Source organism: Bombina bombina, chromosome 5 (assembly GCF_027579735.1).
Source record: "Bombina bombina isolate aBomBom1 chromosome 5, aBomBom1.pri, whole genome shotgun sequence".
NCBI classification, from domain to species: Eukaryota; Metazoa; Chordata; class Amphibia; order Anura; family Bombinatoridae; genus Bombina; species Bombina bombina.
In genome coordinates, this window is record NC_069503.1 from 719956565 (window position 1) to 719977959 (window position 21395).

Sequence of the window (21395 nt, forward strand, 5' to 3'; positions counted from 1 at the left end):
CTGGCTTCCCCTTGCCACCAGGATTAAACACAAAATTCTGACTCTAACATACAAAGCCCTAAACTGAACTGCTCCCCCCTATATCTCAGACCTTATCTCCAGATACTCTCCCTCCTGTCCCCTTCACTCTGCTCACAACATCCTACTCTCCTCCTCTCTTGTTACATCCTCACATTCCCATTTACAGGACTTCTCCAGACTGGCTCCCATCTTGTGGAACTCTCTGCCTCGCTCCACAAGACTCTCCCCTAGTTTTGAAAGCTTCAAGCACTCCCTAAAGACTCTACTTTTCAGGGATGCATACAACCTACACTAACCTTTCCTAATACTAGTTCCTCTCCTCCATTGCTATCCACCATGAACCCCCTTTAGCATGTAAGCCCAAGAGCCCAACTGTTTGCAGATCCCCTTCATAAGAGCTGACTGCAACAGTGCGACTCTCGGCAAGGCCCTTTACCCATTTAATCCCTATAAATGCTACCTTGTATACCGCCTATGTTTATGGCGCTGCGGAATATGTTGGTGCTCTACAAATAACCGATAATAATAATAACAGGAAGTTTAACTCCTAGTCTAGGAGAAAAGGGATTAGAATATAGTGTACATGCTGCTACAGCTCTAATACTTAGCTGCATATTTATTTATTTTTAATGAAAAAAAACAAGCATATTGTGAGTTACTTTTAAAGGGACATTAAACACTAAGGCCTAGATTTAGAGTTCGGCGGTAGCCGTCAAAACCAGCGTTAGAGGCTCCTAACGCTGGTTTTGGGCGCCCGCTGGTATTTGGAGTCAGTGATTAAAGGGTCTAACGCTCACTTTTCAGCCGCGACTTTTCCATACCGCAGATCCCCCTACGCCATTTGCGTAGCCTATCTTTTCAATGGGATCTTCCTAACGCCGGTATTTAGAGTCGTTTCTGCAGTGAGCGTTAGAGCTCTAACGACAAGATTCCAGCCGCCTGAAAATAGCAGGAGTTAAGAGCTTTCTGGCTAACGCCGGTTTATAAAGCTCTTAACTACTGTACCCTAAAGTACACTAACACCCATAAACTACCTATGTACCCCTAAACCGAGGTCCCCCCACATCGCCGCCACTCGATTAAAATTTTTAACCCCTAATCTGCCGACCGCCACCTACGTTATACTTATGTACCCCTAATCTGCTTCCCCTAACACCGCCGACCCCTGTATTATATCTATTAACCCCTAACTTGCCCCCCACAACGTCGCCGCAAGCTACTTAAAATAATTAACCCCTAATCTTCCGACCGCAAATCGCCGCCACCTACGTTATCCCTATGTACCCCTAATCTGCTACCCCTAACATCGCCGACCCCTATGTTATATTTATTAACCCCTAATCTGCCCCCCACAACGTCGCCGACACCTACCTACACTTATTAACCCCTAATCTGCCGAGCGGACCTGAGCGCTACTATAATAAAGTTATTAACCCCTAATCCGCCTCACTAACCCTATCATAAATAGTATTAACCCCTAATCTGCCCTCCCTAACATCGCCGACACCTACCTTCAATTATTAACCCCTAATCTGCCGACCGGAGCTCACCGCTATTCTAATAAATGTATTAACCCCTAAAGCTAAGTCTAACCCTAACACTAACACCCCCCTAAGTTAAATATAATTTTTATCTAACGAAATAAATTAACTCTTATTAAATAAATAATTCCTATTTAAAGCTAAATACTTACCTGTAAAATACATCCTAATATAGCTACAATATAAATTATAATTATATTATAGCTATTTTAGGATTAATATTTATTTTACAGGCAACTTTGTAATTATTTTAACCAGGTACAATAGCTATTAAATAGTTAAGAACTATTTAATAGTTACCTAGTTAAAATAATTACAAATTTACCTGTAAAATAAATCCTAACCTAAGATATAATTAAACCTAACACTACCCTATCAATAAAATAATTAAATAAACTACCTACAATTACCTACAATTAACCTAACACTACACTATCAATAAATTAATTAAACACAATTGCTACAAATAAATAAAATTAAATAAACTATCTAAAGTACAAAAAATAAAAAAGAACTAAGTTACAGAAAATAATAAAATATTTACAAACATAAGAAAAATATTACAACAATTTTAAACTAATTACACCTACTCTAAGCCCCCTAATAAAATAACAAAGCCCCCCAAAATAAAAAATTCCCTACCCTATTCTAAAATACAAATATTACAAGCTCTTTTACCTTACCAGCCCTGAACAGGGCCCTTTGCGGGGCATGCCCCAAGAATTTCAGCTCTTTTGCCTGTAAAAAAAAACATACAATACCCCCCCCCCAACATTACAACCCACCACCCACATACCCCTAATCTAACCCAAACCCCCCTTAAATAAACCTAACACTACCCCCCTGATGATCTTCCTACCTTGTCTTCACCATGCCAGGTTCACCGATCCGTCCTGGCTCCAAGATCTTCATCCACCCCAAGCGGGGGCTAGACATCCACTGAAGAAGTCCAGAAGAGGGTCCAAAGTCTTCCTCCTATCCGGCAAGAAGAGGACATCCGGACCGGCAAACATCTTCTCCAAGCGGCATCTTCTATCTTCTTCCATCCGATGACGACCGGCTCCATCTTGAAGACCTCCAGCGCGGATCCATCCTCTTCTTCCGACGACTAGACGACGAATGACGGTTCCTTTAAGGGACGTCATCCAAGATGGCGTCCCTCGAATTCCGATTGGCTGATAGGATTCTATCAGCCAATCGGAATTAAGGTAGGAATTTTCTGATTGGCTGATGGAATCAGCCAATCAGAATATAGTTCAATCCGATTGGCTGATCCAATCAGCCAATCAGATTGAGCTCGCATTCTATTGGCTGATCGGAACAGCCAATAGAATGCGAGCTCAATCTGATTGGCTGATTGGATCAGCCAATCGGATTGAACTTGATTCTGATTGGCTGATTCCATCAGCCAATCAGAAAATTCCTACCTTAATTCCGATTGGCTGATAGAATCCTATCAGCCAATCGGAATTCGAGGGACGCCATCTTGGATGACGTCCCTTAAAGGAACCGTCATTCGTCGTCTAGTCGTCGGAAGAAGAGGATGGATCCGCGCTGGAGGTCTTCAAGATGGAGCCGGTCGTCATCGGATGGAAGAAGATAGAAGATGCCGCTTGGAGAAGATGTTTGCCGGTCCGGATGTCCTCTTCTTGCCGGATAGGAGGAAGACTTTGGACCCTCTTCTGGACTTCTTCAGTGGATGTCTAGCCCCCGCTTGGGGTGGATGAAGATCTTGGAGCCAGGACGGATCGGTGAACCTGGCATGGTGAAGACAAGGTAGGAAGATCATCAGGGGGGTAGTGTTAGGTTTATTTAAGGGGGGTTTGGGTTAGATTAGGGGTATGTGGGTGGTGGGTTGTAATGTTGGGGGGGGGGTATTGTATGTTTTTTTTTACAGGCAAAAGAGCTGAAATTCTTGGGGCATGCCCCGCAAAGGGCCCTGTTCAGGGCTGGTAAGGTAAAAGAGCTTGTAATATTTGTATTTTAGAATAGGGTAGGGAATTTTTTTATTTTGGGGGGCTTTGTTATTTTATTAGGGGGCTTAGAGTAGGTGTAATTAGTTTAAAATTGTTGTAATATTTTTCTTATGTTTGTAAATATTTTATTATTTTCTGTAACTTAGTTCTTTTTTATTTTTTGTACTTTAGATAGTTTATTTAATTTTATTTATTTGTAGCAATTGTGTTTAATTAATTTATTGATAGTGTAGTGTTAGGTTAATTGTAGGTAATTGTAGGTAGTTTATTTAATTATTTTATTGATAGGGTAGTGTTAGGTTTAATTATATCTTAGGTTAGGATTTATTTTACAGGTAAATTTGTAATTATTTTAACTAGGTAACTATTAAATAGTTCTTAACTATTTAATAGCTATTGTACCTGGTTAAAATAATTACAAAGTTGCCTGTAAAATAAATATTAATCCTAAAATAGCTATAATATAATTATAATTTATATTGTAGCTATATTAGGATGTATTTTACAGGTAAGTATTTAGCTTTAAATAGGAATTATTTATTTAATAAGAGTTAATTTATTTCGTTAGATAAAAATTATATTTAACTTAGGGGGGTGTTAGTGTTAGGGTTAGACTTAGCTTTAGGGGTTAATACATTTATTAGAATAGCGGTGAGCTCCGGTCGGCAGATTAGGGGTTAATAATTGAAGGTAGGTGTCGGCGATGTTAGGGAGGGCAGATTAGGGGTTAATACTATTTATGATAGGGTTAGTGAGGCGGATTAGGGGTTAATAACTTTATTATAGTAGCGCTCAGGTCCGCTCGGCAGATTAGGGGTTAATAAGTGTAGGTAGGTGTCGGCGACGTTGTGGGGGGCAGATTAGGGGTTAATAAATATAACATAGGGGTCGGCGATGTTAGGGCAGCAGATTAGGGGTACATAGGGATAACGTAGGTGGCGGCGGTTTACGGAGCGGCAGATTAGGGGTTAAAAGTGTAATGCAGGGGTCAGCGATAGCGGGGGGCGGCAGATTAGGGGTTAATAAGTGTAAGGTTAGGGGTGTTTAGACTCGGGGTACATGTTAGGGTGTTAGGTGCAGACGTAGGAAGTGTTTCCCCATAGGAAACAATGGGGCTGCGTTAGGAGCTGAACGCTGCTTTTTTGCAGGTGTTAGGTTTTTTTTCAGCTCAAACAGCCCCATTGTTTCCTATGGGAGAATCGTGCACGAGCACGTTTTTGATGCCGGCCGCGTCCGTAAGCAACTCTGGTATCGAGAGTTGCATTTGCGGTAAAAATGCTCTACGCTCCTTTTTTGGAGCCTAACGCAGCATTTGTTTGAACTCTCGATACCAGAGTTAAATTTATGGTGCGGCCAGAAAAAAACCCGCGGAGCGTTAACAGCCCTTTTACCGCCGAACTCTAAATCTAGGCCTAAATAAATGCTAGATAAAATGATGCATTCAAATTAAAAGGTCAGTCTGTAGATGTATTTTTTAAAGTTTCATTAGTTGTTTAAATATTGACAAAAAAAAGCAATGGGCACTGCCATGTTGTAACTTAGGTTTCTTTCTCTGCTGTAGCCAATTAGGGGCAGTTATAAATAGGTCACTAGAGTGTTCTGCACTTTCATTTCTAACAGGAACTGAAAAGTTCATAATTTTAGAATGGAATTACAGGAAAAGTCGACAAAATAAATAATGAAAGTATATTGCTTTTTTTATATATATATATATATATATATATATATACAGTTTATCATTTTATATTCTCATCTCAAAGTGTTTAATGCCCCTTTAAAACAAGGGTGGGTAGCGTTGCACTACAGAATACAAATTAAGATTTGCAGACTTCATGTTGCTTGCTTCTATCTCAAAATCTTTATATTATTTAAATTAGGGTTCTTCTGTAAGACAGAAAATATATTCCTTTTACCTTCCTCATTTTACCATGGGAGCTCTGGTGTTTGTTTTTTAACATTCATGTTACTCTTGTGAAAAAATATATATTTTCTGTTATATGAATGCCTCACAGTGCAATCACTGAAACAGTTAAAAAAATATTTATTTAATAAGATATTTTATATTATCATTTTGTAGCCAAAAGTGCTTGACTTGAATGTTCTAGGAATTCAATTGGAGTTTGGGGAGCAATGGTGCTTTGAATTATGGAGTAATTAGCACGCCTTATATTCATTTGTCACTTTTCCAATGTGTTACATGGATGAATTAGATTTGATTCGTTTATGTCAGCGTTTCTTTTTAGGATGCCTCTGGCAAACTTCGCTGACCAATTACACTTTTCACCGCCTTGCCGTTATCTTGTTGAGCTATTTGTAGAAATTGAGTCAGCTGGATCACACCAGTCTTTCATACAGTAATAGGTAGGATACAAATAGAAATCTGAGATGTTACAAGCAGGCATTTTAAATAAGCCAGCTGAAAATGGAGAATTTAGTTTTTCTGGTCTATTTTGAGTAATACAATTGTTACACGCTTACAATTAGTTGTTTCTTCTTTTAGCAGAGTGGGTGTTAATAGCCTCTGTCGCATTGTTGCTAAAAACGTATCCTAAGTGTTCTGTTTGTCTTCTGTGTTGTTGTTTTTTAAACCCATAAGCTGCAGGAAGTCAGATGTACATTAGATGGTATCATTGTGGTGTTTACATAAATGAAAACCTTCCCTTTAATTTAGCTCATCTACTCTTCACAAATATACTCTAATTCCAGATGGCACAACACAATATAGGCTCACCCTGGTTTAGTGGTTTCCAGTGGATTCCATCCAGGAAAACATGCAGTGTAATGATAGCATATACATCTAAATGAACTATACAAGCATCCTTGGATCCTGAGGCTTCTCATTTGTTTGGTTTCCCGCATTTATTTTGCACTAGTCGGAGCAGTTGCCAACATAGCACTGTTAAAGTAATATAGTTGTGTATGAGTGCAGTCAGTGTGCTTATAATGTTTTAGTATTTCACACATACAGAAAGCTGGTACAGGTACAAGTCCCCAAGTCCAGAACTCCAAAATCCAAACTTATTCCGAAATCCAAACTATTGCAAAATACAAACCTTTTCCGGTGCAAAGCTTGGATAAAGGATTTTCTACCTGTATCTTGAATCACACAGAACTTTAGAGATGTCTCCTTAGCTGCATTGCATAATGCGTTTCCCTTTCCACACCTTGTTAATTGTGCCGGCCTTGGATGTGTAGCCATAAATAAACATTAGAGCAGCAAATCACATTAAAGCTTTCAGGGGCAGAGATTTGCTTTGTCTCTTAGGAACTTGACTGTTTCACTCTGAGCTTTATCTGGCATATCTGGAGTTAGCAAACCTCCTGTGACTGATGGTCCAGCTTAAAGGGACACTGAACCTAAATTTCTTTCATTCAGATAGAGAAAGCCATTTTAAGTAACTTTCTAATTTACTCCTTTTATCAATTTTTCTTCATTCTTTTGCTATCTTTATTTGAAAAGCAAGAATGTAGTAAGTTTAGAAGCCGGCCCATTTTTGATTCACAACCTGGGTTGTGCTTGCTGATCGGTGGCTAAATGCACCCACCAATAAACAAGTGCTGTCCAGTGTTATGAGCCAAAAATTGTCTGGCTCCTTAGCTTAGATGCCTTCTTTTTCAAATAAAGATAGCAAGAGAACGAAGATAAATTGATAATAGGAGTAAATTAGAAAGTTGCTTAAAATTGCATGCTCTTTCTGAATAATGAAACAGCTCAGATATAATGCACAAAGAGCTCACTGCTTCAGGACATGGATGCAGACTCACTGCGCTCCAGGCTACAGCTTACATACAGATCAATATCTGCACTTTATCTCATGTGCTGTTGAACCATCTACAACAGCCCATGTTTTTTCAGCTGTTTGCTATAAATATGGAATAAAGTGACACTTGTTAGATGGCATTCACTGCAGGAATCATTATGCATTTAGTGATTGAATTGGACAATAAAGTGTAAAGTAAGTTAGGACTATATAGCCCAGCATACTATGTTAAGCAATTTGCAATATACAGTTGTTTAAAAACAATATAGTGTGGCTGTCCAGCCCTGGCATTCTTGTCTTATAAAGAATACTTATTATGTACTCTGTATACTGAATCTAAATGTTCAGCTAAAAGGTCTTATAAATGGAGAAAGTGGATTTTAGTCAGGGCTTTGTGTGAGAGATGGGCTCCTCATTAAATATAAGCAGCTATTTACAAAGAGGGACATTTATGTGACTTGGCACGATTGAGACATAGAGGCCTACTTATCAAGCTGTCAACTTTCTTGCATTCGACGGCACCAATATGCTCGCCTGACATCGCCTAACATCGCGGCCGCGGACCTGAATATGCTCTCCATATTTAAAAAAAGCTGTCAAAAAGCCGCGCACCAAGTACAAGGCGATGAGCAGCAGACTGTTGTTAACTAACAGGCATCGATCACGCTACTATTCGGCTTTTTCCCAGCTTTATTTATATACTGTCACTAAACACTGCCACTATACTAAAATGTTTAACCCCTATCCCGCTGCTCCCAGAGCCCACCGCAACTAAATAAAAGTATTAACCCCTATCCCGCTGCTCCTCAACACCGCCGCAACTCTAATAAACTTATTAACCCCTATTCCGCCACTCGTAGACACCGCCGCAACTAACAAAATGTATTACCCCCAGCCCACTGCAAATAAATAAATGTATTAACCCCTAAACCCCTGGCCTCCCACATCGCCAACACTAACTAAACCTATTAACCCCTAAACCACCGTTCCCAAACATCACCGACACTAACTAAACCTATTAACCCCTAAACCACCAGCCCCCCCACATCACCATAAAACTAAATTAACCTATTAACCCCTAAACCTAACAACCCGCTAACTTTATATTAAAATTACCTCATCCCTATCTTATAATAAATTTCAACTTACCTTTAGATTTAAATTAAACTATATTAAACTATTAATTAACCTACCCTAACTGTTATACTAAAATTACATTAAACTATATTAAACTACTAATTAACCTACCCTAACTATTATACTAAAATTACATTAAACTACAAATTAAATTAACTAAATTACATAGTTAAAAACATAACCCTATTCAAATAATTTAAATCTACTATTAAAAATTACAAAGTTACAAAAAACTAACAACTAAGTTACACAAAATAACAAACACTAAGTTACAAAAAAACTAATTACACCTAATCTAAGAGCCCTATGAAAAAAAAAGCCCATCCAAATAAAAAAAAACATAGCCTACAATAAACTACCAATGGCCCTTAAAAGGGCCTTTTGCAGGGCATTGCCCCAAAGAAATCAGCTCTTTTACCGTGTAAAAAAAAACCAACAAATACCCCCCCACAGTAAAACCCACCACCCACACAACCAAACCCCCAAAATAAAAACCTATTCTAAAAAACCTAAGCTCCCCATTGCCCTGAAAAGGGCATTTGGATGGGCATTGTCCTTAAAAGGGCATTTAGCTCTTTTTCTTTGCCCAAACCCTAAGCTAAAAATAAAACCCACCCAATAATCTCTTAAAAAACCTAACACTAACCCCCGAAGATCCACTTACAGTTTTGAAGACCGGACATCCATCCTCAACAAAGCGGCAGAAGTCCTCACCGCAGCGGCAGAAGTCCTCATCGAAGCCGGCAGAAGTCTTCATCCAAGCAGGCCGACGTCTTCATCCAAGCCGGCAGAAGTCTTCATCCAGACGGCATCTTCTATCTTCATCCATCCGGCACGGAGTTGCTCCATCTTCAAGACATCTGGCGCGGAGCATCCTCTTCAATCTACGTCTTCTTCCGAATAAAGTTTCCCTTTAAATGACGTCATCCAAGATTGCGTCCCTTAGATTCCGATTGGCTGATAGATTTCTATCAGCCAATCGGAATTAAGGTTGAAAAAATCCTACTGGCTGTTGCAATCAGCCAACAGGATTGAGCTTTCATCATATTGGCTGATCCAATTCTATCAACACTTCTGCCGGCTTCAATGAGGACTTCTGCCGCTGCGGTGAGGACTTCTGCTGCTTTGTTGAGGATGGATGTCCGGTCTTCAAAACTGTAAGTGGATCTTCAGGGGTTAGTATTAGGATTTTTTAAGGGAAGGCAGAAGTCCTCATCGAAGCCGGCAGAAGTCTTGATAGAATTGGATCAGCCAATATGATGAAAGCTCAATCCTGATTGCAACAGCCAATAGGATTTTTTCAACCTTAATTCCGATTGGCTGATAGAAATCTATCAGCCAATCGGAATCTAAGGGACGCCATCTTGGATGATGTAATTTAAAGGGAAACTTCATTCAGAAGAAGACGTAGATTGAAGAGGATGCTCCGCGCCGGATGTCTTAAAGATGGAGCCACTCCGTGACGGATGGATGAAGATAGAAGATGCCGCTTGGATGAAGACGACGGCCCACTTGGATGAAGACTTCTGCTGGCTTCGATGAGGACTTCTGCCGCTGTGGTGAGGACTTCTGCCGCTTTGTTGAGGATGGATGTCCGGTCTTCAAAACTGTAAGTGGATCTTGGGGGGTTAGTGTTAGGTTTTTTTAAGGGTTTATTGGGTGGGTTTTATTTTTAGCTTAGGGTTTGGGCAAAGAAAAAGAGCTAAATGCCATTTTAAGGGCAATGCCCATCCAAATGCCCTTTTCAGGGCAATGGGGAGCTTAGGTTTTTTAGATTAGGTTTTTATTTGGGGGGGTTTGTTGTGTGGGTTTTACTGTTGGGGGGGTATTTGTATATTTTTTTTTACAGGTAAAAGGGCTGATTTCTTTGGGGCAATGCCCTGCAAAAGTCCCTTTTAAGGGCCATTGGTAGTTTATTGTAGGCTAGGGTTTTTTTTTTATTTTGGGGGGGGCTTTTTTCATAGGGCTCTTAGATTAGGTGTAATTAGTTTAAATATTTGATCATTTATTATTATTTTTTTTTGTAACTTAGTGTTTTGTTTTTTTTGTAACTTAGTGTTTGTTATTTTGCGTAACTTAGTTGTTATTTTTTCGTAACTTTGTATTTTTTAATAGTAGATTTAAACAACTTGAGTAGGGTTAGGTTTTTAAAAATATAATATAGTTAATTTGTAGTTTAATGTAATTTTAGTATAATAGTTAGGGTAGGTTAATTAATAGTTTAATATAGTTTAATGTAATTTTAGTATAATAGTTAGGGTAGGTTAATTAATAGTTTAATATAGTTTAATTTAAATCTAAAGGTAAGTTTAAATTTATTATAAGATAGGGATGAGGTAATTTAAATAAAGTTAGCGGGTTGTTAGGTTTAGGGGTTAATAGGTTTAGTAAGTGGTAGTGATGTGGGAGGCCAGGGGTTTAGGGGTTAATACATTTATTTAGTTGCGGAGGGCTCTGGGAGCGGCTGGATAGGGGTTAATATATTTATTTAGTTGCAGCAGTGTCGGGGAGCGGCGGGATAGGGGTTAATAACATTATGTAGGTGGCAGCGGGGTTCGGGAGTGGCGGGATAGGGGTTAATAACATTATGTAGGTGGCGGCGATGTGGGGGCGGCAGATTAGGAGTGTTTAGACTTGGGGAACATGTTAGGGTGTTAGGTGTAAACATAACTTTTATTCTCCCATAAGAATCAATGGGATATCGGGCAGCAGCGAACATGAGCTTTCGCTGCTTTCAGACTCCCATTGATTCCTATGGCATCCGTGGCCTCCAGGGTGGCAGATTGAAAAGCAGGTATGCTGGGCCAGAATAGTGGCGACCATACCTGTTAGTAGTTTGATAACTTGCAAAAGTAGTCAGAAGTCAAATAGTGCCGAATTTGTATTCAGAACATCTGTAATGACGTAAGCATCGATCTGTGTTGGACTGAGACTGGCGGATCATATGTTACGTCACAAATTTCTACTTTTGCCGGTCTGTAGGCTTTGATAAATAAGAGGAATCAGGCTCTCCACAATTACACTGCGGAATTCCAGCGTATTTGCGGTTAACGGTTTGATAAATAGGCCTCATTATTAAGCTCCGAATGGAGCTTGAGGGCCCGTGTTTAAAGACCGCTGCTCCATAACCCTGTCCGCCTGCTCTGAGCAGGTGGACAGACATCACCGGAATCCGGGATTGACACCTCCCTGCTGGCAGCCGATTGGCCGCGAGTCTGCTGGTGCAATGCTGAATACGGAGAGCGTATTGCTCTCCGCATTCAGCGATGTCTGTCGGACCTGATCCGCACTGTCGGATCAGGTCCGACAGACATTTGATAAATATGCCTCATTGTCTGCTTAAAGAGATACTGACTATCCATGGGCTTTTGGGAGCCATAGTTTCAATCAGTCTGTGAATAGAAAATGGCAGCTTCACATACCCATAATCCTAATGAAGTTGTAAGGGTGATCAATGTATATGTCGCTGTGTGCTTGAGCTAGCCATAGGCCAGTCAGTGCTCAGATGATTAAAATATACCCAAACTTTATTTTAAAAATGTAAAATGATGTCATGAATTCAACTTTCTAGCTCTAGTATCCAAATTATCTTACAAAATAATATGACAATTTATTTAATCTATATGAACTTTTTGCCAAACTAAAGGAACAGTCTACTACAGAATGGTTATTGTTTAAAAAGATAGATAATCCCTTTATTACACATTCCCTAGTTTTGCATAACCAAACACGGTTATATTAATATACTTTTTACTTCTGTGATTACTAGACATGTGCACAGCGAAAAAAATTGTTTCGTTTTCATTAGTTAAATAAATAATTTAGTTTTGCAAATTAGTTATGTTACGTTAAATAAATAATTTCATTTCTGCAAATTAGTTTTGTTAAGTTAAATAATTTTTCGGATCCATTTGTTATTTTGGATCCATTTATTTATTCATATTCATTATTCTATTCTAAACTTTAAAATAGAATAATGAATATGAATAAAGATTGGATCCAAAATAACGAATGAATCCGAAGAACAATTTAACTTAACATAAGGAATATGCTGAAACCAAATTATCTAAACTGACGTCCCCCCACACCTTCACCTCATACCCGCCACATGGCTCCGTGTGTTATACTAAGGAGGTGAATGTGTTACTATTGTCCGTTTTTGTTCTCCGCGTTACACCTCCCATGCAATTTTAAGCAACTTTCTAATTTACTCCTATTATCAATTTGTCTTAGTTCTCTTGCTATCTTTATTTGAAAAAGAAGGCATCTAAGCTATTTTTTGGTTCAGATTCTGGACAGCACTTTTTTATTGGTCAGTTAAATTAATCCACCAATCAGCAAGACCAACCCAGGTTGTTCACCAAAAATGGGCCAGCATCTAAACTTACATTCTTGCTTTTCAAATAAAGATACCAAGAGAATGAAGAAAATTTGATAATAGGAGTAAATTAGAAAGTTGTTTAAAATTGCATGCTCTATCTGAATCATGAAAGAAAAAATGTGGGTTCAGTGTCCCTTTTAGCCAAAACTGACAACTATTTTGCTCAACCTTGTGAGCTTCTGGTATTACCCCAAATCCTGTCACGGTTCTTCTTGCATGTATTATGTATAGTGCGCAGCGCTCGTGATTGTATTACCACAAATCCTGTGTTTTCATTGAAATTAGGCAGCCCCAGGCTTTTGCATTGCTGGTATTTTACTAATACCGGCACCGGCTTCTATTCTCTGATTACCGGCTATGCCGGTAAAATACCAGCTGGGTGGCAACCCTACCTGTGGAGTTATGTATGAGAAAGTACTGACTGACTAAAATGCAAGTCTGTCGAAAGAACTAAAATAAGGAGGCAGTCTGCAGAGTCTTAAATACAAGTTAATCACAGAGGTAAAAAGTATATTAATATAACAGTGTTGGTTATGCAAAACTGGGGAATGGGTAATAAAGGGATTATCTATTTTTTTAAACAATAAAAATTCTGGAGTAGACTGTCCCTTTACTGGTTGCTCTTCTGATTTTAAAACCCAAACCTTTTTTTGTTTTCTTTTTCTTTTGGATCACTTTCTGTGTATTTGTTTTAACTATTCAAATTGCCACCAGTGACACCTGAATCCTCCCTAACGTATTCAAGGTGTTGCATGTAAATGGATACTAGTTGGAAATGTGACCGTTATAGTTTAGAAGTAAATATGTGTGTGTCTATGTATCTGTGTGTATATATATAAATATATATATATGTGTGCGTGTGTGTGTGTGTGTTTATACATTTCTAGGCCTTATTTTATTGGGTTATGAAAATGGATTACATTTTCACTATTATCTTAGTTAAAAAGTAATGTGTATCTATATGTAAAAATCCAAAATTCTTGCTTAGTCAGATTGTGACAACAAATAGTGAGTTTGTATGACTTCTCTACATAAAGTTACCATCATATGTCACCTAGATACAATAGTCAAATTTTCCTTTTTATGAGTCAGATACAACATACCATAAATAAAAAAACTTCCCAATTGACTTTGTTCTCTTAGTATATGTTTGGTTAAGCGTATCTCCTTTTCACTAGGACATACCTAGATAGATAAAAAGTTACAAGTGACAGTGTGAGACACATTGCAGAGAGTTTGGTTTTAGTGATTATTCATGTCACTTTACAAAATTTGTCTGAAAGACAAAAGAACAACAGTAGAAAACATATTCTGTAAACTACCCAGGAGAAGTCCAAATGACCACTTTATCCTGATGAGAGACCAGAAAAAGAGAAACACATGACAGAATAATAAGATCCAACTCTCTTCTGGAAAAGTCACAAACAAAACAGTGTTTAAAGAATTATTAAAAGAATATTTGACTATACGTTCAAAATGGCAATGGCACTAAACCTGTAGAACTAAGTTCTTCCTTCATACTATTGCTTGTATATAGCTCCAGATAGCTCCAGATCACCAATGCACATTAAAATAAATAAACAGAAATACAGTAATTGACCATGTTTATACATTGAATTGGTGTGTAAAATTACACCAACATAACATAAACAAGACATATTAACAGCCCAGAGGAAAGCATCATAAAATTTAAAAAAAAGAGAATAATATCTTATTTATCTCCTATATCACAGGTCTTGTTACTCTAGAGGCATTCACATTTAACATAACTCTTGATGTGCTTAGTTTACATAATTTTGACTAGAACAGAGCCTTGTGGTACCCCAACAGAAAGTGGTAAATGGGCAGAGGATGCACCAGAGAAGGCTACACTAAAGGTCCGGTTAGACAAATAGGAGGAGGACCACAAGAGGGCTGTGTCACAGACACCATAGGATTGGAGGGTTTGGAGCATGAGAGGGCGGTCAACTGTGTCAAAGGCTACAGACAGACGGAGAAGGAGTAACATAGAAAAGTGTGCTTTTGATTTTGCTGTAGTTAGGTAATTAATAACCTTAATTATTGCTTTTTCTGTGGAGTGCACTTTTCCATTTTCAGACCGTTTCGGACCAAGGCTATTTTTAGCTTTAGTGTAGAGATCAGCCTCCCACACCCCCATGATCCCTCTCAAACAGCTCTCTTCCCCCCCCCCCACCCCACAATTGTCTCCGCCATCTTAAGTACTGGCAGAAAGTCTGTCAGTACTAAAATAAACTTTTTTTAAAAGTGTTTTTGGGGCTTTTAAAAAAAAAAAAAAAAAAAAAAAAAAAAGAATTCTGCTGTGTAGGATCCCCCCTTAGCCCCCAACCTCCCTGATCCCCCCAAAAACAGCTCTCTAACCACCCACCCTCTGCCTTACTTTGCACCATATTGGGTACTGGCAGCTGTCTGCCAGTACCCAGTTTGAAATAAAATGTTTTTTTTATTTTTTATTTAAAAAGATTGAATTTTTCTGTAGTGTAGCTGCCCCCTCTCCCAGATCCCTTCATTTAAAATTCCCACCCTCACCAGTCCTCTTTCCCACATCACTACTGATCCATATTGTCCCCTGTGTAAACCACCCGCGCGCACGCACCCACCCCCTGTGCACGCGCACACACGGTCCCGTGCACATGCGCACCCGCACGCGATCCCGCCCCCCTCCTCCACCGATGGCCACCCACCCGCCTCCCTGGATCAGCTCCCACCCACCAACGATCACGGCCATCGATGGCAAATGCAGAGAGGGCCACAGAGTGGCTCTATCTGCATCGGAATGCAAAAAAGTGCAGGATGCCTTAATATCGAGGCATCACTGCAATAACATGAAAGCAGCTGGAAGCGATCAGGATCACTTCCGCCGCTTTCTAAGACCAACGTACGGGGTACGTCCTTGGTTGTTAACTGCGTTTTTTTTGCAGGACGTACCCCATACGTCATTATTCGTTAAGGGGTTAATGAGAGGTAAGTACTCACTTTTGTTGCCATCGGTTTAGACATTAATGGCTGTGTGTTGAGTTATTTTGAGGGGACAGCAAATTTACACTGTTATACAGGCTGTACACTCACTACTTTACATTGTAGCAAAGTGTCATTTCTTCAGTGTTGTCACATGAAAAGATATAATAAAATATTTACAAAAATGTTAGGGGTGTACTCACTTTTGTGAGATACTGTATATCAATGTAAAATCCCTGTATTTAAGACCTTATAACTTTTGTGTGCATTATTTTTATAAAATAATTTTTATTAGACGGTGTTAATATGAGTGTAACTGTACTTTGTAATGTATTTTTTTAAGTGTTTTGTGAAACTATTATGTTGCGGAAAACTGTTAACTACAGCTCTTCAAGTGCAGAAAGGATTGTTGCATAAGGTGATTTTTCCAGACTTGTCATATCTGCACAATGGAAATTGATTGCGAAAAGACCATATCGCGCGCAGAAAACCCATATTGCACGACTTGTAATCTTGCCCACAGTGTCTAAAAACAAAGCTGTTAGAAGGCACATAAAAAGATCTGTTGTCTATTGTAATACAGGCATGCCTCTTTGTATTGCGCTTCGCAGATATTGCTATTTTTACAAATTGAAGGTTTGTGGCCACCTGTGTTGAGCAAGTCTGTAGGCGCCAGTTTTCCAACATATAAAAACACACAAGGGGGCAGAGCTAGCTGTTGAACTGAGCGGCTGCACAAGTTTAGAGCTCCGTCAGTGACAGAGAGTTGAGACCAAATATAGTTTTAAAAACCCATAGAAAGTGTGCTAATTTATGCCTACAGAGATAGAGTTTATCCTGAGGATTAATTTGATACCACCAACTTGAGTATCCCTAGCCTGGGGAAATCGACTCAGCCTAATCACCTAACCCCACTCCTGGGAACCGGTCTTTGTGGAGCACAGAACTTGCCTTTATACAGAAGCTCTACTGTTCGCAACTCCGGAGGGTCGGGGCTCCGCTTCAGAGTCCCTGCTGGCAAAGACACTCCTGGTTCCTGTGACGGGATAACAGGGGAAGGCTCCTTTGGTGAACATGCTGCCGGGTTGCGGCCCCTGGGCTTCAGTGACTGAAGACTCATCTACCGATCCAGAGGACTGATCGGGCTCTTCCACAGATGCAGGGACAGATGATCTTTCTGCTTGAGAGGACCCTTCTTCAGATCTAGCCAGCCATCGACGCCCTGTGGTGGAGGACCCCGCAGTATGGCCATACCCAAATTGGCGCGAACGGCCGCCATCTTAGGTCCGTTACCTAACTGACATCATTTGCACAGCTTGGCAGCTCTCAGACGCCAGCCTACCATCCCGACATCTCGGCTGCAGAGGTAAGGTCAGAGAGTCCCTGGGGCTTGGCAGGTTTAAAACAGAAAATATCAACAGCGCCAAAGATACAGCCACACAAGCTCCTCCTCAAATGAGCAAGATCTCCCAACCAGATCTCAGTTTATGAATAAAAAATAATTCTAAGAGGGAGCGCTACCCCTGTAAGGCGATGTGTTGCTTAAGGTGGAGTCCAAAGGTATATCTAAATCGGTTATATAAGAAACTCTATGAAAAATAATATTATGGTATATACAATTTAATGCTAAAAATCACAATTTATCACAGATTAAAATACAATTGTAGTACTAAAAATCGCAATGTATCACAGAATGAAATATAAAAGTATAGCAGTGTATCACAAATAATATAAGGTTATAACAGTGTATCACAAATAAAATATAAAAAGTAAAGCCCTTATAGGAAGCCTATATGTCATGTCTCAATACATGGCAACCTGCTGGCTTAGTGTGACTTAAGTCCAAAAAAAAAATGGAGCCCCAAGATGGGCGTGGGATATCCAATAGGTCCAGGAGTAACTCCAAAAGATGTCCAAAAGGTGTCCAATAAAAAAGTGTCCAATTGAGATTGAGCTCAAAGTGTGACCATATGACGTGTAAGTAAATCCGTGTTGATTATCGTGCAAAAAATATGTGAAAAAATGCAAATATATAATATATATAGTAAAAAAATATATATATAGTAAAAAATAAAATAAAAAATATGAAAAATTTAAATAAAAAAACAAAAATGTTAAAAATATAAAAATGTGGCCATTGGATATCCCACGCCCATCTTGGGGCTCCATTTTTTCTTTGGTCTTAAGTTACACTAAGCCAGCAGGTTGCCATGTATTGAGACATGACATATAGGCTTCCTATAAGGGCTTTACTTTTTATATTTTATTTGTGATACACTGTTATAACCTTATATTATTTGTGATACACTGCTATACTTTTATATTTCATTCTGTGATACATTGCGATTTTTTAGTATTACAATTGTATTTTAATCTGTGATAAATTGTGATTTTTAGCATTAAATTGTATATACCATAATATTATTTTTCATAGAGTTTCTTATATAACCGATTTAGATATACATTTGGACCCCACTATAGATATACCTTTTGGACTCCACCTTAAGCAACACATCCCCTTACAGGGGTTTTGTAGCGCTCCCTCTTAGCATTATTTTTGGCTTGGAGAAGAAGCGGGGGTAGCCGGGAAGATAGAACAGCAGCACCCTTTGTACATCACAAGCCCTGTTGCCTGTGATATATCTGGCCACATAGATGAACTAGGTTAGTGGCCCCACGCACCTCCTCAACTAACTTCCACGGCTCCTGGGGTATAATGGCTAGTGTGCATACTGCAGGGGAGGTAATGTACACTCCTCCACACTCATCCCTGAGAGCCACAGGAGCGATCCTTGCCTGCTGACATCAACTTGTGGTGAGATTTATGTGCATCCACACTGACAGTATTGACCCACCAACCACTAACACTATTCACACACGGAGGGCTGACTGGGCCTGAGGAAGGGGGAAGAAGGGGAATCTTAAAACAGAGTAGACTGACTTTTTCGAGACTACCCGCTAAGAACTTCTGAAGGGCATCAGCAGTCTCCATAAGTAGTTAGAAGATTCTACAGTACCAAAGTTCACGGTGAGTGACCAGCTGACAAGCTGATACAAATCAGTTTTATTAACCTGCGACTACAAAAGTGTCTTACTGAACTGAATTACTGACTCACTCCCATCTAACAAGCTCGTAGAACTGAGGCAGGTCTTTGGCAGCTTGCCGGTGGGAATTTTGCACTCTTCCCTCCAAGTTTGGTCCCCATTAGTTTAAGGCCTAAACCCTCTGAAGCCTCCTTCAGCTCAGCTCTTGTTGCTATCTTCCACCTTACACTGAGTAAACCATCCTGATCTCAGAGCTATCTCCCAAGGTTGTCTATATTATCTGAAAGCTGGCGCATCAGCCTTATTGTCTTTGGGGCACCTACCCAAAGTGTAGTGCTATTTTATTGTTTAACTCATAATTTTTTCATTTGCAGGAGTTCCTCCCTTGAATTAATTCATATCCTAACGTCTTATTTTGCAGGGTCCCTGTTTTCCTATTTTATATTATATTCTCTGCATCATTGTACGGATTGTGTGAGACCTGCTTCTGTTATGTTATAATCTGTAGTATATAATTGCACACTGTAACCTGTGGGGCCCCCTTGAGACTCTCCCTTTCCGGCCCAGCTAGTCGGGCTGGTCACTTCCTCATACCTTTTCCCCTTCCTTCTGGTCATACCCCCTATTCCCTGAGTCAAGAGGGGGCCTTCAGGCCCTTCCTGAGTGATGGCTCTTGCCCACTGATAAGAATCTGGTGTGCCGTCTCCTTAGATATATAGTTTGACCAGAACTGTATCAGCTCACTCATTAAGTTACCCTGGTATATTCAGTATATCCTATTCATTGCTTACAAACATAGTGTTATTGTATGTACTGATTTTATTACATAGCCACAACTTTTCTTGGGGTCAGCTTTGGGTGGTGGGTCATGCTCCGTTAGGGGGCAATCGGGCCTTTCGCTGTTGACCTAATAGCAGATAGGTGAGACCCCCCCTATGGGGGTCTTCTATAGGCTGTATGAAGCTTTGCATACCCTAGGCCCATCCACCAATCTAATGTCAGTCTAAAGGACCCTATATGACCCCCCCATCTATTATAAGAAGATAGCATCTACACATCGACCAACATATTGACCACACTAGTGGTGGCAGTGTCATCCAACATGTCGCAACAAGCAAAGAAGAAACAGAAAGGTAATTTTGGGCCTAGGAAGACTGTGATGGATCATTTCCACCCACGTGGGAATAGAGATAATGCAAGATCCGAAGACGAACAGTCTCACGCCTCAGACTTGCACGATGACCATATGGATAGTAGGCTCTCTAGCCCATGTACTCCCGGCAGAAGTAAGGGGGACGCCCCGGCTTTACCGCTTGAGTCTATCCAACGCATGTTTGAAACCCAAAACCAAACCCTTACTAAGCGGTTTGACAAGCTGGAAAGATCTTTTGAAGATTTGAGACGTGATATTTCTTCTATTAGTGAAAGAACCGACACCATAGAAAGGAAACAAGAATACCTTATGGTGGACCATGCTAATTGGGTGGGGCAAACACAGAGCCTGACTGACCAAGTATCTTCCTTAGAGGCTAAAGTAGCAGACTTGGAAGACAGATCTAGGCGAAATAACGTGAGGCTGAGGGGGATTCCCGAGTTGGTACTTCCGCAAGACCTTGAAGAATATGCTCAGCGCCTCTTCCAAACAATCATGGGCCTAGCTTCTGGTGACACTGACAGGATAGATTGAATCCATAGAACAGCAAGACCTAGAAACCTCCCTCCTGGTAAACCCAGAGATACCATAGCTCGCTTACACTACTACTCATACAAAGATAAGTTGATGAGAGCAATGCTACGATTGCCGCAACTCAATGGGCAATTTAGGGAGGTTTCTCTGTTTCCGGACCTTTCTTCTTACACTTTGGCGCAGAGGAGAAGTTTATCAGAGGTCACTAGAGTCCTATGAAGTAACCAAGTTAGATACAGATGGGGGTTCCTGACTAAGTTGATAGTCACAAAGGATGGAGCCCAGCATATTATCCTGATGCCTCGACAGGGGCAAGAACTCCTAAGGTCTTGGCACTTAATACATCAAGATCGCACCCCCCCCGGCCTCCCCGAGGAGACCTTCTAATGATCCTAATGTGCCTGCCTGCCTTCGCGGAGGGAACCCTGACCTGAGAGCTAATGCCCATAACTTAATGCCTGATCCACTGACCTTACAAACCTGATTTACATTAGGTATACTATAATAAGTGTGTTTAGATTCCAATATTTGATCACCCTAGTGGGTGAATAAATGTTCAATGTGGTCATTAGTTTTATTTTACTGTTTATGCTTCTAATGATGTTGTTTCATTCTTTATATTCAATGCCTGATCCACTGAGCTTACAAGCTGATTTGCACTAGGGCTAATATGTGAAGTATATTTGGACTCCAATAGTTGAATACCCTAGTGGAGATATAGAAGTTACATATGGTCACTGGCCCTATTCAAATGTTTACGTTTTTTATTAATGTTATCTTGTTATATATGCTTTTTAAATTACATGTTCAAGGGGGGGGGTATGGGTCTGTTGCTAGCTCCACCCCCATTTAATTTCATTACATTTCATT

At 39.9% G+C, this 21395-nt stretch overlaps 1 protein-coding gene across 2 annotated transcripts in view; it reads left to right on the plus strand.

The window, feature by feature from the left end:
• Positions 1-21395, plus strand: part of PHACTR1 (phosphatase and actin regulator 1) — a 723510-nt gene that overhangs the window by 625140 nt on the left and 76975 nt on the right. The gene's annotated exons all lie outside the window — the stretch shown is intronic.